This window comes from Nomascus leucogenys, chromosome 4 (assembly GCF_006542625.1).
Source record: "Nomascus leucogenys isolate Asia chromosome 4, Asia_NLE_v1, whole genome shotgun sequence".
NCBI lineage: Eukaryota > Metazoa > Chordata > Mammalia > Primates > Hylobatidae > Nomascus > Nomascus leucogenys.
In genome coordinates this window covers 78,222,984-78,240,340 of record NC_044384.1, presented here as the reverse complement: position 1 = coordinate 78,240,340, position 17,357 = coordinate 78,222,984, and positions in this window count along the sequence as shown.

Below are 17,357 nucleotides of genomic sequence, written 5' to 3'. Positions count from 1 at the left end.
AAAATACTTATTCTTGCTGTGCTGTATACAAATAATTAGGCCAAGTACAATAAAGCAAACCAGTCTTACCATGTTTGTCTTTAGTAAATATGAGAAAGTGGAGAGAGAAAAATTATGTTTCAAAAACTATAGTACACCTGTTGTTAGATTCTGGTCTTGCCCAATATTTTTTCATTTTTGTTATTTTCTACAGTTAGACTGAATTCTAATTTTTGTTGGCTACAAGTTTTCAAAATAATGTTTTCAATTTTTTTCCCTTATTTTTTTCCAATTTTTTCTAATTTGGAGTCACTGAAAACTAAGCTGCGATTTTGTAAAGCCCTGCAAACTGAAGCTAGACAACTTAATCTTCAAAAGAAAATAATAGCAACTTATTTACATAAATAAGCCACTTTCATATCTGCCTCCTGATGTATGGACTTCAGAGTAATGTGGCCTATATCAATTTTCTATGATTGTTCTTTTGTTTTTTTGTTGTTTTTCTTTTTTCTTCCCCTATTTTCTCTTCACAGGACATGAGATTTCACAACCTTCTAAAAATGACCTTTTCAAATGCCTCAGGACTTACCTGTCCAGGAGTAAACCATCCTAGCCATGATGGATCAGTTGAAACCTGAAACCAGAGACTCATTTTCTTCTAAAAGAATCTCCAAAAGATTTTAAAGAAAGAAAATGTGAAAGAAAAATAAATCTTGGGGCCCCCAAGTTACTAATCTAAAGGAAAAAGTCAAGCTGGGAACTGCTTGGGGCCAACCTGCCTCTTGTTCTATTCAAAGTCACCCCTCTGCTCATTGAGATAAATACATATTTGATTATCTCTTTTGGGGAGGCTAATCAGCAACTCAAAAGAATGCAAAGATTTGTCTCTTATTTACCTATGACCTGAAAGCACCCTCCCCGCTTTGAGTCTTTCTGCCTTTGCTTTGAGTTGTCCCACCTTTCCAGACTGAACCAATGTTCATCTTGCATATGTCTCATGTCTCCCTAGAACCTATAAAACCACACTGTGCTCTGACCACCTTGGACACATGTTGTCCGGACCTCCTGTGGCTGTGTCACAGGTGTGCCTCCTCAACCTTGGCAACATAACCTTCTTAAATTGCCTGAGACTTGTCTCAGGTTTTTGGGATTCACATTCCTCAAAAATTTTTTAGTGCCAAGTCATGTGACTTAGTTAGTTCATGTGAGACCTGCTTGTTTAAAAGAGTCTGGGACCACTCCATTCTCTTTCTTGCTTCTACTCTCACCATGTGATATGTCACCTTCTCTTTTCTTTCACCATAATTGTAATCTTCCTGAGGCCTTTGCCAGAAGGAGATGCTGGGGCCATTCTTGTACTGCCTGTAGAACCATGAACTAATTAAACCTCTTCTCTTTATAAGTTACCCAGCCTAGGGGTTTTTTTTAATAGCAATATCAGAATGTATTGACAAAGAAAATTGGTACTGAGAATGGGGTGTTGCTATAAAGACATTTGAAAATGTAAAAGCAGCTTTGGAGATAGGTAACAGGCCGAGATTTGAAGAGTTTGCAGGGCTCAGAAGAAGATAGGAAGTGGCAGAAAGTTTGGAAAGTCTTAGAGCCCTGATAAAAGGTTGGGACCAAGATGCTCATAGGGATATGGACAGTGCAGTCCAGAATGATGAGATCTCAGATGAAAATAAGAAAGTTATTAGGAAGTGGAGTAAAGGTTCCCCCATGTTATGCCCTAGCAAAATGCTTGGATGCATTGTGTCACATCCTAAGGATCTTTGGAAGTGAGAGGAGGTGCCAGCTGGGCTTCCTGGGTCGAGTAGGGGTTCAGAAAGCTATGAAACTCACTCATTTCCTGCATTAGGACTTACTTTAGTCCTGGATGAATAATATTGAAAATTTATGCTTAAAATATTCCTAACACCAGGATTTGTGCATGTGTTTTCTTCCCCAAGAAAGCTATAAACAGATACAATTTTGCTGTAAGTTTCTCTGTGTCCTCTCTCCCTCTCCCCTTTCCCCCTCCCTCAAAACTAAAGTAAAAGAAAGGTTAGCTGCCTGTTTTTCTGTGACCAGCAGACCTTATCTATATTCGCAATTCGATTCCTTGTAAACATACTTTGTAAAGTCCTGTAAGATCCTGTCTCCTTTGCCAGGCCACTGCAAGGTCATAAGATAAGATAAAAGGTCAACTTAAGTTGCAACTTAAGTTGCAATTCCAGTTTTCCTCAAAATCTAAGACATGGCACAAAATAATTTACTGCCTTTGTTTCTTGCTCTGGTAACATCTTCCCGCCGCACATATTTCCTGCCTTAAAGAGTTTAAAAGGCAATCACCCAAAACCAGCAGTGGCTACCCGTTCGGGACCCCTTCCACGCTGTGGAAGCTTTGTACTCTTGCTCTGCTCTATAAAACCTGCTGCTCACTGTCTCTCAGTCCGAGTCTCTATCACTCACTGTGGTCAGCCACAACCCCAATTCTTTGGCATGGCTAGGCAAGAACCTTAGGTGTTACAGAAGGTTGAAGTTGAGAGTGATGACCTATGGTACCTAGTAGAAGAAATTTCAAAGCAGCAAAACATTGAAGAATTGGTGTGACTACTTTTAATTGCCTATGATCAGATGCGGAAGCAAAGGAATGACTTAAAATTTGAACATATATTTACATATATGTATGTTTTTTTTGAGGTGGAATTTCACTCTTGTTGCCCAAGGTGGAGTGCAATGGTGCGATCGTGGCTCACTGCAACCTCCGCCTCCTGGGTTCAAGTGATTCTCCTGCCTCAGCCTCCCAAGTAGCTGGGATTACAGATGCCTGCCACCATGCCTGGCTAATTTTTGTATTTTTAGTAGAGACAGGGTTTCACCATGTTGGCCAGGATTGACCTCGTGATCTGCCTGCCTCAGCCTCCCAAAGTGCTGAGATTACAGGTGTGAGCCACAGTGCCCAGCCGAAACTTACATCTTAAAAGGAAGCAGAACATTAAAGTTTGGAAAATTTGCAGCTTGGTTCTTTGGCAGAGAAAGAATCCAAGCTGTGGGCAGAACAACCACTTACTAGAGAGATTAGTATTACAAAAGGGAGCCAGGTGCTAACATCCAAGACAATGGCAAAAAGGCCTTTAAGGCATTTCAGAAATCTTCAAGGCAGCCCCTCTCATCACAGGCCCAGAGGACTAGGAGGAAAGAATCATTTTAATGGCCAGGCCTGGGGTGCAGCTGCCCTGTGTTGCCTTGGGACACTTCTCTCTAAATCCTGGCTGCTCCAGCCACAGTCAAGGCTCGAAGGGTCCTAGATACAGCTCAGGCTGCTGCTCTGGAGAGCACAATTCATAGGTAGTGGTGGCTTCCACATGGTGTTAAGCCTGCAGGTGCACAAAATGCAAAAATGAAAGAGGCTTGATAGCTCCCACGTAGTTTCCAGAGGATGTATGGGAAAGCCTGGGTATTCAGACAGAAGCCTGCCACAGGGGCAGAGCTGTCACAGAGAAACTCTTCTAGGGCAGTAACCAAGGGGATATGTGGGACTGGAGACTCCACACAGAGTCCCCATCAGGGTACTGCCTAGAGTAGCTGTGGGAAGGGAGCTGCTACCCTCCAGACTCAAGGATAGTGAACTCACCATCAGCTTACATGCTCAGAAGGCTTCAGGCTTGCAGCCCAGACATTTGACTCCAGCCCATGAGAGCAGCCATGGAGGCTACACCCTTCAAAGTCACAAGGATGGAGCTTCCCAAGGCCTTGGGAGCCCATCTCTCATACTACTGTGCTCTGGATGTGGGACCTAAAATCATTGTATCTTCCTTCCCTCTCCAACCCAGGGGTTACGACTGTGGAGAATGTTGGATAGGAGGATCTTTCACTTTGCTTCTATAGCCCTATGTACTTCTGTCCACAGGTTTTGTATTGGGCTGTGCAATTTGACAGCAAGCCAGTAGATGGCGCTTATGGATAAGAGCCAGCTGCGGGGAAATTGGCTGGGTATACCGTATACTGGGTCCTTGTTTACTAGAAGTTCTCTGTTACCTCAGGCAATAGGCTGGTTCATGGAGCGCACAGGGTCTGAGCTTAGTTCCCTGCTCAGCCCTGTGTGGGGGAGGGGCCAAGGTGAGTAGGGCCTGACCATCTTGGTCTACCTACAAGTCCTCCAATTGCAGACAAGAGTACCAGCATCAAGAGAGACTTCAGTGGGCGGCCACTAAGCACCCAAAGGTTGTGCCTGGATGTGGAGCTAGGAAACACTTTCAACCCCAGTTCTCCACACAAGGAGGGTAGGGAAATTCCAGCTCCTAGTCCATGCAAGTGGGTGCTCCAAATGCCTGAAGATCTGCCTGGGCAAGGAGTGGAGAGGGCCTCCCTGCATCAGGCTGTCTGCACAGGAGGGGTAGGCTGACTCAGACTTCTGTTATGGGTGAGCAGGTGCTCCAAATGTCTGGCAATCTCCCTGAGCATGGCATAGAGAGGGCCCTTCTGCACCCAGATCTCTTCACAGAAAGGTGATGACTCAGGCTCCATGTCAGTGGGTGATCCAAATGCCTGAAGATCTGTTTACATGTACAGGAAAGAGGGACCCACTGTACCATGATCTATGCACAGAAAGAGTTGGCTGACTCAGGCTGCTGATTCAGGCAAGGAAGTGTTTTGAATTCCTGGAGATCTGCCTGAGTGTGGAGCAGAAATAGCCCCATTGACCCATGATCTATATTCATGAAGAGTGTGGTGGCTCAGGCTGTGGGTCCATGCAGTCAGGTTGTATTTGGGTTCTCTACATAGATAGAACTAATTGGAGATATATATATCCAATTATATATATAGTATTTTATATATAATAAACTCTATACTATATATAGACTATATAATTAATAAACTGTTCTTTATATTTATAATGAGGAGTTTATTATTAACTTACATGATCACAAGGTCCCACAATAGGCCATCTGCAAGCTGAGGAGCAAGGAGAGCCAGTCTGAGTCCCAAAACTGAAGAACTTGGAGTCCATTGTTTGAGGACAGGAAGGGTCCAGCACAGGAGAAAGATGTAGGCTGGGAGGCTAGGCCAGGCTAACCTCTTCATTTTTCTCTGGCTGCTTTATCCTGGCCATCCTGGCAGCTGGTTAGAAGGTGCCCGCCCACATTAAGAGTGAGTCTGCCTTTCTTACGTTTCCCAGCCCACTGACTCAAATGTTAATCTCCTTTGGCAACACCCTCACGGACACACCCAGGATCAATACTTTCTATCCTTTGATCCAATCAAATTGACACTCAGTATTGACCACAACACAGGGGCTCTGAATGCCTAGATTTCTGCCTGGGGATGGAGTGGCAAGGGCCTCACTGCACCATGATCTCAGGGCAGTAGACTGGGACACCAAGGAATGCTGACCAGCACCAGGTCACCAAGCTGGCCCTGGCTGCAAATCCCATCACCCAAGAGAAACTGCAGATGAGACAGCTCTCCTGCCAAACCAGGCCTGCAATGGGGAAGAACACAACTCCAGGGCCTATTGCTAAGGTACTTTTCACAGTTCTGGCTGTGGAGGCCTCTAACCCACTCCAGAGCAGGCTCTTAAATCTCTGGACAGAAATGAGAATGCCTGTGTGGCTATACTGCTGAGTCACCAAAGAATGGCTGACTTTGTAAGTGCCCATATTAAAAATGGCATCCTGCTCTTTGTCCTGGGTCTGAGAAAAATCCTGTGGCTTTTCTTGGTGTCTTTCCTTCACTCTGTGTCTAAGCTTCTCCCCAAGTTATCTCCAGGGCTTGGGAGAAATAAAGTGCTCTCCCTCAGCCTAGGTTGCCTGGTCCCAGTAGAGTAGTGAGTCACAAAGGGAAGCACTCTATCTCTCTCATGTCCTAAAGCTTTACTCACTTTTGTCAGCTGGACACCACATCAAGGGCTGTTCCCTTACATTCTTCTCTCCAGGATCTGGGGTGTTCTTCATGATTCTGGTGAAGTCCCACATTCCTTCTTGAATTAAAGCTCACAGAGTTTATCTTTATTCACTATCTTGTTATTACCAAGTGGCAGAGGCATGCTAAAAACTTCTAATTCACCATCTTGGTGGAAAAAACAACAACAACAACAAACCACCTCTTTTATTTTTTTTCTTGTCTAATTGCTCTGGCTGAGACTTCCTATACTATGCTAAATAAAAAGTGGTAAAAGTAGCATTCTTGTCTGGTTCCTGATATTAGAGAAAAGGTTTTTAACCTTTTTATATTCAGGGTGATGCTGGCTCTGTGCTTGTCATATGTTGCCTCCACTGTTCCTTCTACTGGAGGGCTTCAAAAAAGTTCACAGAAAATGCATGTTATACGTACAAAAAAAAAAAAAAAAACTATGAAGGGGCCAAGTATGGTGGCCCACTTTGGGAAGCTGAGGCTGGAGGATTGCTTGAGCCCAGGAGTTCAAGACCAGCCTAGGTAACCTGGCCAAACCCCATCTGAACTCAAAATACAAAAATTAGCTGAGCATGGTGGTGTGCACCTGTAGCCCCAGTTGCTTGGGAGGCTGAAGTGGGAGGATTGCTTAAGCCCAGGAGGTTGAGGCTGCAGTGAACTGTGATCATGCTACTGCCCTCCAGCCTGGGTGACAGAAAGAGATCTTGTCTCAAAAACAAAACAAAACATAACAAAAAGTAAGCACAGAGCTTACATTTTCTTGGCACCAAAATAAACTTACACTAACTTGTTATAACATGTATGAAAAGGATCTACTTTGAGGCACTAAGTAGGATAAAACATCAGTTTGGAAAGAGCCCCTATGAGAGCGACATGCACTTTGGTAAATTTGAAACAAAAGCAAAAACCAAATTTAAAATGAAGCTTGGGTGGAAGAATGATGAAATCATTCATGCTTTATGAAAAGTTTATAGAATAATGACCTCCCAAAATTAGCAGTTTGTAAAGGGTAACTTGTTTTAAGAAGGTATTAGATGATGTAAAAGATGAAGCCCACACTGGCAGACCATCCACATAAATTTGCGAGGAAAAAGTAATCTTGTTCATGCCTGAATTAAAGAGGACCAACAATTAACAGCAGAAACAGTAGCCAACACCATAGACTTCCCAGTTGATTCAACTTTCATGATTCTGACTGAAAAATTAAAGTTGAGTAAACTCTTCTCTTCAAGGATGCCAAAATTATTGCTCCCAGTTCAGCTGCAGACAAGAGCAGAGCTTCCAATGGAAATTTTAAACAAGTGGGATCAACATCCTGAAGCATTTCTTCAAATAATTGTAATAGAAGATGAAACATGGCTTTACAAGTACAATCCCGAAGACAAAGTGCAATCAAGCAATGGCTACCAGCAGGAGGAAGTAGTCCAGTCAAAGCAAAAGTAGACTGGTCAAGGGTAAATGTTATGGCAATTGTTTGGGGGATGCTCAAGGGATTTTGCTTGTTCTATTTCTGGAGGGCCAAAGAATCATAACATCTGCCTGTTATGAGAGTGTTTTAAGAAAGTTAGCCAAAGCTTTAGCATAAAACAAATGCCCAGGAAAGACAGTCCTTCTACAACACAACAATATTCCTACTCATGCTTCTCATTAACAAAGACAATTTTCTGAGAGTTTTGATGAAATATTATTAGGCATCCACCTTACAATCCTGATTTGGCTTCTTCTGCCTTCTTTTTGTTTCCTAATCTTAAATCTTTAAAGGACACCTGTTTTTCTTCAGTGATGTAAAAAAAGACTGCATTGGCATGGTTAAATTCCCAGTCTTTTATGATGAACAAAATGGCTGGCATCATCACTTATAAAAGTGTCTTGAACTTGATAGAACTTTTGAGAAATGATATTTATACTTTTATTTTTACCTTTTAATTTCATTATTTCTAGGAATGTTTTGAGGTCCCCTTTTATACCTATTGTGTTGAGTTTTTATCATGAAGAAATGTTGATTTATTTTTTGGTATCTATTGAAATGATCATGTGGCTTATGTTCTTGATTCTATTAATGTAATGTTTCACATTTATTGATTTCTATATGTCAAATCATCCTTGCACCCCTGGGATAAATCTCTCTTAATCATGGTGAATAATCTTGTCGATGTATCAGTGAATTCAGTTAGCCAGTATTTTGTTGAAGATTTTTGAATATATATTAATGAGGATATTGGCCTGTAGTTTTCTTTTTTGTGTGTTTCTTCGTGTGGTTTTTGTTATCAGTTTAATGCTGGCCTCATAGAATGAGTTTAGAAGTATTCCTTTACCATCAATTTTTTAGAATAGTTTAAGTAGTATTACTAATTTTAAAAGTTAGTATTTTAAAATTTTTTGGTAGAACTTAGTAGTGAATCCATAAGGTCCTGGTCTTTTCTTTAATGAGAAACTTTGTTACTGCTTCTATCTTGTTATTTGCTGCCTGTATGTTCAGGTTTCCTATATCTTAATGGTTTAATCTTGGTAGCTTGTATACATCCAGAAATTAATCTATTTACTCTAGGTTTTCCAACTTACTGGCATATAGTAGTCTTTAAAATCTTTTGTAACTCTGTAGTGCCAGTTGTTATGCTTCCTTTTAAATTTATGATTGTATTTATTTGTTTTTTTTCCTCTGTTTTTCAAGTTAGTCCAGCTAAAAGTTTTTAAATTTTGTTTATCCTTTCAAAAAAAACCACAAATTTTTGTTTTGGTGATTCTTTGTTTTGTTCATAAACTGATTTTTTTAAAAAAATCTTGCTTTTCTAATTCTTTAAGGTGCATTATCATGTTCTTTATTTGAAATATTTCTACTTTTTGGATCTAATTGTTGCTATAAATTTTCCTCTTAGCACTACTTCTGCTGTATTCCTAGGTTTGGTATGTTATGATTCCATTTTCATTAAACATGTTGTTTAATTTTCATATATTTGTATACTTTTCAAAGTCTCTATTTTTATTAATTTCTAGTTTTATTCCATTTTGTTCCTCTGTTCCTATTTTTAAAAATTTGTTGATGCTTGTTTTGCAGGATAACATATAGTCTGTCCTGGAGGATGTTCCGTGTGCTAATGAGCAGAATGTATATTCTGCAGTGTTGAATAAAATAATCTACAAATATCCATTAGGTCCACTTGGTCTATATTGCAGGTTAAATCAAATGTGTCTGTTGATTTTCTGTCTGGATGATCAATTCAATTCTGAAGTTTGGGCACTAAAGTCCACAAACATTTTTTTTTGTATTTAGGTCCATCTCTTTCTTTGACTCTAGTAACATTTGCCTTATATATCTGGGTACTTTAGTGTTGGATATATATATATCCATGAAAAGTGTCATTGGTAGTTTGATAGAAATAGCATTGAATCTGTAAATTGCTTTGGGCAATATGGCCATTGTAACAATGTTAATTCTTTCTATCCATGATCATGGAATGTTTTTGCAGTTCTTTGTGTCATCTCTTATTTCTTTCAGCAGTGTTCTGTAATTGTCATTGTAGAGATATTTCACCTCTCTGGTTATCTGTATTACTAGATATTTTGTTCTCTTGTGGCTATTATGAATGGGATTGTGTTCTCGATTTGGCTGTCAGCTTGGACATTTTTGGTGTTCAAAAATGCTACTTTTTTTTTACATTGACTTTTTATCCTAAAATTTTGCTGAAGTTGTTTATCAGCTCTAAGAGGTTTTGTGCAGGGACTATGGGGTTTTTTAGGTATAAAATCATATCATATTTGAAGAGAGATAGTTTGACTTCCTCTTTTCCTATTTGGACCCCTTTTATTTCTGAGATAGAGTCTCACTCTGTTCTCCAGGCTGGAGTGCAGTGGCATGTTCTCAGCTCACTGTAACCTCCACCTCCTGGGTTTAAGTAATTCTCTTGACTCAGCCTCCTGAGTAGCTAGGACTACAGGTGCACACTACCATATCCAGCTAATTTTTTTATTTTTTCAGTAGAGATGGGCTTTCACCATGTTGACCAGGCCGGTCTCAAACTCCTGACCTCAAGTTATCCTCCCACTTCAGCCTCCCAAAGTGCTGGGATTGCAGGTATAAGCCACTGCAGCCAGCCTCCTTTTATTTATTTCTATATGGCCTGACTTCTTTAGCTAGGAATTCTAGTACAATGTTGAGTAGGATTAGTGAGAGTAGGCATCCTTGTCTTGTTCTGGTTCTCAAGGGGAAATGCATCTAGCTTTTGCCCATTTAGTATGATGTTAGCTGTCAGTTGGTCATAAATAGCTCTTATTATTTTGAAGTATGTTCCTTCAGTGCCTTGTTTTTGAGGGTATTTAACATGAAGGATGTTAACTTTTATTTACAGTCTTTTGTGTCTATTGAGATAGTCATGTGGTTTTTGTTTTTAGGTATATTTATGTGATAAATTACATCTATTGATCTGCATAGGTTGAACCAAATTTACATCACAGGGATAAAGCATACTTGATTGCGATGGATTATATTTTGATGTGCTGCTGGATTCAGTTTGCTAGTATTTCGTTGAGAATTTTTGCATCTATGTTCATCAGGGATATTAGCCTTTAGTTTTCTTTTTTGTCATGTCTCTGCCAGATTTTGTTACAGAATGATGCTGGCCTCATAGAATGAGTTAGGGAGCAGTCCCTCCTACTAAATTTTCAGTAATAATTTCAATTAAGTTGATATAGCTCTTCTTCATATGTCTGGTAACATTTGGCTATTAATCCATCTGAACCAGGGCTTTTTCTGAATGGTAGTTGATATGGTTTTGCTGTGTCCCTACCAAAATTTTATCTTGAATTGTAGCTCCCATAATTTCCATGTGTCATGGGAGGGACCAAGTGCAGGTAATTGAATCATGGGGGTGGGTTTTTCCTGTGCTGTTCTCATGAGGGTGAATAAGTGTCATGACACCTGATTGATTTCTAAAAGGCAGTTTTCCTGCACACGCTCTCTTGCCTGCCACCATGTAAGATGTGCCTTTGCTCCTCCTTCACCTTCTGCTATAATTGTGAGGCCCCCTCAGCCATGTGAAATTGTAAGTCAATGAAACCTCTTTTTCTTTATAAGTTTCCAAGTCTTGGGTATGTCCCTATAAGCAGCATGAAAATAGAATAATACAATAAATTGGTAACAGTAGACTGTAGTGCTGCTGTAAAGATACCTGAAAATGTGGAAGTGACTTTGGAACAGGGTAAGAGGCAGAGGGTGAAACAATTTAGAGGATGTGGAAGAATATAAAAAAAAGTGATAAAGTTTGGAACTTCCTAGAGGCTTGTTGAATGGCTTTGACCAAAATGCTGAAGTGATATGGATAATAAAGTTAAGGCTGAGGTGGTATCAGAGGGAGATGAAAAACTTGTTGGGAACTGGAGTAAATGTCACTCTTGCTATGAAAAGAGACTGGTGGCATTTTCCCCTGCCCTAGAGACAAGTGAAACTTTAAACTTGAGAGAGATAATTTAGGGTATCTGGCAGAAGAAATTTCTAAGTGGTAAAGTGTTCAAAAGGAAGCAGATCATACAAGTTTCAAAAATGTGCAGCCTGATGATGCAGTAGAAAAGAAGAACCCATTTTCTGGGGAAGAATTCAAGCCCACAGCAGAAATTTATGTAAGTAATGAGGAGCCAAATATTAATCAGCAAGACAATGGGGAAAATGTCTCCAGGGCATGTCAGAGACCTTCATGGCAGCCCCTCCAATAACAGGCCTGGAGCCTAGGAGGGAAAATGGTTTCCGGGCCAAGTCCGTGGCTCCCCTGCTGTGTGCAGCCTTGGAACTTGGTGCCCTGCATCCCAGCCACTCCAGCTGTGACTAAAATGGGCCAATGTACAACTTGGGCCATGACTTCAGAGGGTGCAAGCCTCAAGCCTTAACAGCTTTCATGTGTTATTGGTCCTGTGGGTGCACAGAAGACAAGGATGGAGGTTTGGGAACCTCTGCCTAGATTTCATGGAAATGCCTGGATGTCCAGGCAGAGGTATGCTGCAGGGGTAGAGCCCTCATAGAGAACCTCTGCTAGGGCAGAGGAGATGTGAGATTGGAGCCCCCACACAGAGTTCCCACTGGGGCACTGCCTAGTGGAGCTGTGAGAAGAGGGCCACTGTCCTCCAGACTCCAAAATGGTAGGTCCACTGACAACTTGCACCCACACCTGGAAAAGCTGCAGACACTCAACACCAGCCTGTAAAAGGAGACAAATAGGGAGCTGTACCCTGCAAAGCCACAGGGGCAGAGCTGCCCAAGGCCATGGGAGCCTACCTCTTGCATCGGCATGACCTGGATGTGAGACATGGTGTCAAAGGAGATCATTTTGGAACTTGAAGGTTTAATGACTACCCTACTGGATTTTGAACTTGCATGAGGCCTGAGGCCCTTTGTTTTGACCAATTTCTCCCATTTGGAATGGGTGTATTTAACCAATGCCTGTAGTCCCCATTGTATGTAGAAAGAAAATAACTTGCTTGCAATTTTACAGGCTCATAGGCAGAAAGTTCTTGCCTTGTCTCAGATGAGACTTTGGACTGTGGACTTTGAGTTAATGCTGAAATGAGTTAAGACTTTGGGGGACTGTTGGGAAGGCATGATTGTTTTTGAAATGTGAGGACATGAGATTTGGGAGGGGCAAGGGGCAGAATAATATGGTTTGGCTGTGTCCCCACCCAAATCTCACCTTGATTTGTAGCTCCCATAATACTGATTTGTCCTGGGAGGGACCTGGTGGGAGGTAATTGAATCATGGCAGTGGGTTTCTTCTGTGTGTTCTCATGATAGTGAATAAGTCTCATGATATGGGATGGTTTTATACAGGACAGTTCTTCTGCACATGCACTCATGTCTGCCACCATGTAAGATGTGTTTTTTTCTCCTCCTTCACTTTCTGCCATGACTGTGAGGCCTCTCAGCCATGTGAAACTGTGAGTCCATGAGACCTCAATTTCTTTATAAATTACCCAGTTTTGAGTATGTCTTTATTAGCAGCATGAGAAGAGACTAATGCAGTAGATTTTTTATTACTGATTCAGTTTTGGAACTTGTTAATGGTAGGTTCAGGGTTTCAACTTCTTTCTAATTCAATCTTGGGAGGTTGTATATTTCCAGGAATTTATCTTTTTTTTTTCTTTAGTTTTTCTAGTTTGTATGCATAGAAGTGTTCATAATAGTCTATGAGGGTTTTTGTGTTTCTATAGGAGCAGTGGTAATGTCCCCCTTCATCATTTCTGCTTGCATTTATTTGGATCTTATCTCTTTTTTTATTATCCTAGATAGTGGCGTATCAATCTTATTATTCTTTCAATGAACCAACTTTTGGTTTTACTGATCTTTTTGTATGTTTTGTTCACATCTCAATTTTGTTCAGTTCAGCTTGGATTTTGTTCATTTCTTTTCTTCTGCTAGCTTTTGGTTTGGTTTGCTCTTGTTTTTCTAGTTCCTCTGGGTGTGATGTTAGGCTGCTATTTTGAGACATTTCTGACTTTTTGATGTGGATAATTAGTGCTATGAACATTTCTCTTACCACTGCTTTGTCTGCATCTCAGAGATTCTGGTATGTTTTATCTTTGTCTCCATTAGTTTCAAAAAAATTGCTTTATGCCTAAATTTTATTGTTTACCCCAAAGTCATTCAGGAGCAGGTTATTTAATTTGCATTTAAATATATGGTTTTGAGATATCTCCTTGTTATTGACTTCTATTTTTATTGTGCTGTGATCTAATACTGTGGTTGGTATGATTTTGGTATTTTTGAATTTGTTGAGAATTGCTTTATGGTTGAGAATGTGGTTGATTTTAGAGTATGTGCCATGTGCAGATTAGGAGAATGTATATTCTTTTGTTTGGAGTGGTATGTTCTGTAGATATCTGTGAATTCTATTTGGTCAGCCATTGAATTTAGATTCTGAATATTCTTGTTAGTTTTCTGCCTCAATTATTTGTCTAATACTGTCAATGGGGTGTTGAAATCTCCCACTATTATTTTGTGGTTATCTAAGTTTCTTCATAGGTCTCTAAGAGCTTGTTTTGTAAATCTGGGTGCTCCAGTGTTAGATATATATACACATACATATATATATACATACATATACACATATATATAAAAGATATACATGTATATATATAATATTTAGTATACAATATTAAATATATTTAATATAATAAATAATATGTAATATGTATACTATTTAAGTCTTCTTGTTGAATTGAACCCTTTATCATGATGTAATGTCCTTCTTTATCCTTTTGATCACAGTTTGTTTAAAATCTACTTTGAGATAAGAATAGTAACCCTTTTTTTTTGTTTTCTGTTTGCTTGATAGATCTTCTTCCATCCCTTTACTTTGAGCCTATGATTGTCATTGTATGTGACATGGATCTCCTGAAGAGAGCATATAGTTGGATCTTACTTCTTTATCTAACTTGCCACTCTGCACCTTTTAGGTGGAATCATTTAACTTGTTTATATTCAAGGTTAATATTGATATGTGTGGATTTGATTCTGTTATCGTGTTGTTAACTAGTTGTTATGTAGGTTTGATTGTGTAGTTCGTTTATAGTGTCAATGGGCTATGTACTTCAGTGTGTTTTTGCAGTGGCCAGTAATGGTCTTCTGATTCCATGTGTAGTGCTCCCTTAAGGACTCCTTGTAAGTCAGGTCTGGTAGTAAATTCCCTTAACATTTTCTTGTCTCTAAAGCATTTTATTTCTCTTTTGCTCATGAAGTTTAGTATAGCTGTATAGGAACTTCTTGGTTGGAATTTCTTTTCTTCAAGAATGCTGAATATAGGTGCCCAATCTCTTCTGCCTTGTACAGTTTCTGCTGAAAAGTTTTCTGCTGGCCTGATGGGGTTCCCCTTGTGGGTAGGTGACATGCCCCTTCTCTTTAGCTGCCTTTAATATTTTTTCTTTTGCATTGACCTTGGAGAATCTGATGACTGTGTGTCTTAAGGATGATCATCTTGTATAATATCTTGCAGGGGTTCTGTGAATTTCCTAAATTTGTTTGTCAACCCCTTTAACTAGGTTAAGGAGATTTTGATGGACAATGTTTTGCAACTTGCTTACTCTCTTTTTTAGGGATGCCAATGAGTCATAGGTTTGGTCTCTTTATATAATCCCATATATCTCAAGGTTTTGTTCATCCTTTTTTATTTTTGTCTGACGAAGTTAAATCAAAGAACCAATCTTTTGTTGTGAGACAATCAAAGACCAAAGAGATCGATAAATGTTCAGGAGAGTCTATTAAGGTTATCACCAGCCCAGACGGACATGTGTCCAGAAAGCCTGCCCTGAAGAAAGAGCTTTTACTACTTTTAAATATCTTAAGGTGGGAACTACGTGAAGCAGGAAGCGAGTTACAGAAGCAAGAAACAAAGGCGGCATTGCAACATTTCTTACATTTTGAGAAAGACATGACTTTCAACCTAAACTTATTGGTCTTGTGACCCTGCAGTTGTGCAGGAACTCGCTGGGCCTGTAATAAACTTTGAAGAATGTGGAGTTGGGGAGCATAGATAAGGTCCACTGTCCACAGAGAGAAGACAGGCTGTTAATATTCCCTTGTAACTTGAGTGTAAGGGGAGGTCACACTTTGCAGCAACTTTAAGAGGATTTTAAAACTTCTATTACTACTACTATTAGGTTATAGTTGATTTCATTAATTCCTTCTTCATTGCCCCCTTTTGGTGCATGACACAAATGTAGATTAGTAACGAGAACCACAGTTATCTATTTCTTCTTGAGTGGGTACATACTCATCTTGGGATACTGGTTGGTACTTTTGCAGAGCCGCTATTCAGGTGGTGGTATGTCTGTCTACTCTTGCTTCTATGGTGGATTGGATGCTTCTGGTGAGAAGTGGTGGGAGACAGGGAAGCAGGAGGCATCCACCTATTATGGCCACAAAGCCTATTATTAAAGTTTTAAAGCCTCCAAACCATGAAAACCATCCTCCAAAGACTGAACTCGGGTTCCAACCAAACCACATCTGGGCCAGAACATGAGCTAACTTTAGCATCCTGGCAGTGATTTTCATGACAGCTTTTCCATTGTCATCAATTTGTAAAAAGCAATTCGTTAAATTAAGTTTTCCACAAACTCCTCCTTCTGAAGCTAAAAGATAATCCAGTGCTAACCTGTTCTGATAAATGGCATCTCTCATCTGGGTCGCCTGTATGGCTAGCAAGTCTAAGGCTCAGGCTGTTTCAATGACTATAATTTCCAGAAATGCTTGCAACTTTATGATGCAATTTAACATATAAATAGGAGTACGGTATCTCCATGACCCATTTTGTGCCCAGGTGGTTGGTACATAGTATTTGTTAATTCTTTCAAGGAACCATTCCTTGTCTTTCCAGCTCCCTATTTCAATGTCCTTTTTAATGTTAGTATTTATTTTTTCCACAGTACTTATTTTTGTAAACACATTTCTTCAGACTCTTTTTCTGCCTTCATCATAGACCAGATACCTTAGATTTTTCCCTTGCTGCAGTGGAAGTAGGAAAAAGGATAGCCTTATTGTTCCTAATGCACTAGCCCCTGTCCATTTATCAGATAGCAATTGATAAGCCTTTGTTCCACAGATCCAATGTAACCCTGCAGGTGTTCCTCAAATTCAGGCAAGGTAAAACTGTCCTGTGGCATCAATTCTCTGGCTTCCAGGGCCATTGATCTTCCATATTAGTACCTCCACATACATCAGCTTGGCAGGCATCAAAATCTATGGAGACAGGCCCTTTATGCAAGTAAGGGAATACTTCTGTTTTGTTTACAAGTGTATCGACCCTGGTTTCTGTGGGGTTTGTATATGATGGCATTAGGGGTTTGCCAATTTGGACTTCAAATGAGAAATCATAGGGCAAGAACTCTGGGTCATAACATACTTAGGGTTGCCCGTTTCCAGGATCACAGACTGAGTAGCAAGTCTGGTTATAGACACAAGTTCCTGTATGAGTCCCTGTACACCCATAGTAGGTCTGATATAACAAAGTTTTAGTCACACCTTTTCCAGACCAGGCTTCTATCATACAGTGATGACAGTCATCTTGGTCCCCATTTATAACCATAGGTGAAAGTGTCAGTGGCTTTAGTATTACTCATATGATTAAACTTATACTATGCATGGGCACCCCTCTGGGCAACAAGCTTGGCAGCATTTGCAAAGATAACATAACAGCAAAATAGTCAGTACAAGTAAGAGTATGACTATGTTTGTAAATTCAACCCACATTTACTTATCTATCATTGACTTTCTCAGGCTTCAGCCATGCATAGACTAGTCAGCTTCCAGTTGTATGACTAGAGCAGGGCTCAATGTTTCCTTAAGCTTCAGCCATGGGTGGACTGACCCAACCTCTGGTATGGTTGGAGCAGTGCAGTTGTTCTTGTCAGCAGTGGCTTGATTTCACTGTAGGATCAGCAGTGTTGGGTGGTCTGGGTATTGCTGACTGGTCCACTGGTCCTGGGCAGCGGCTGCTGCTGGTTTCAGC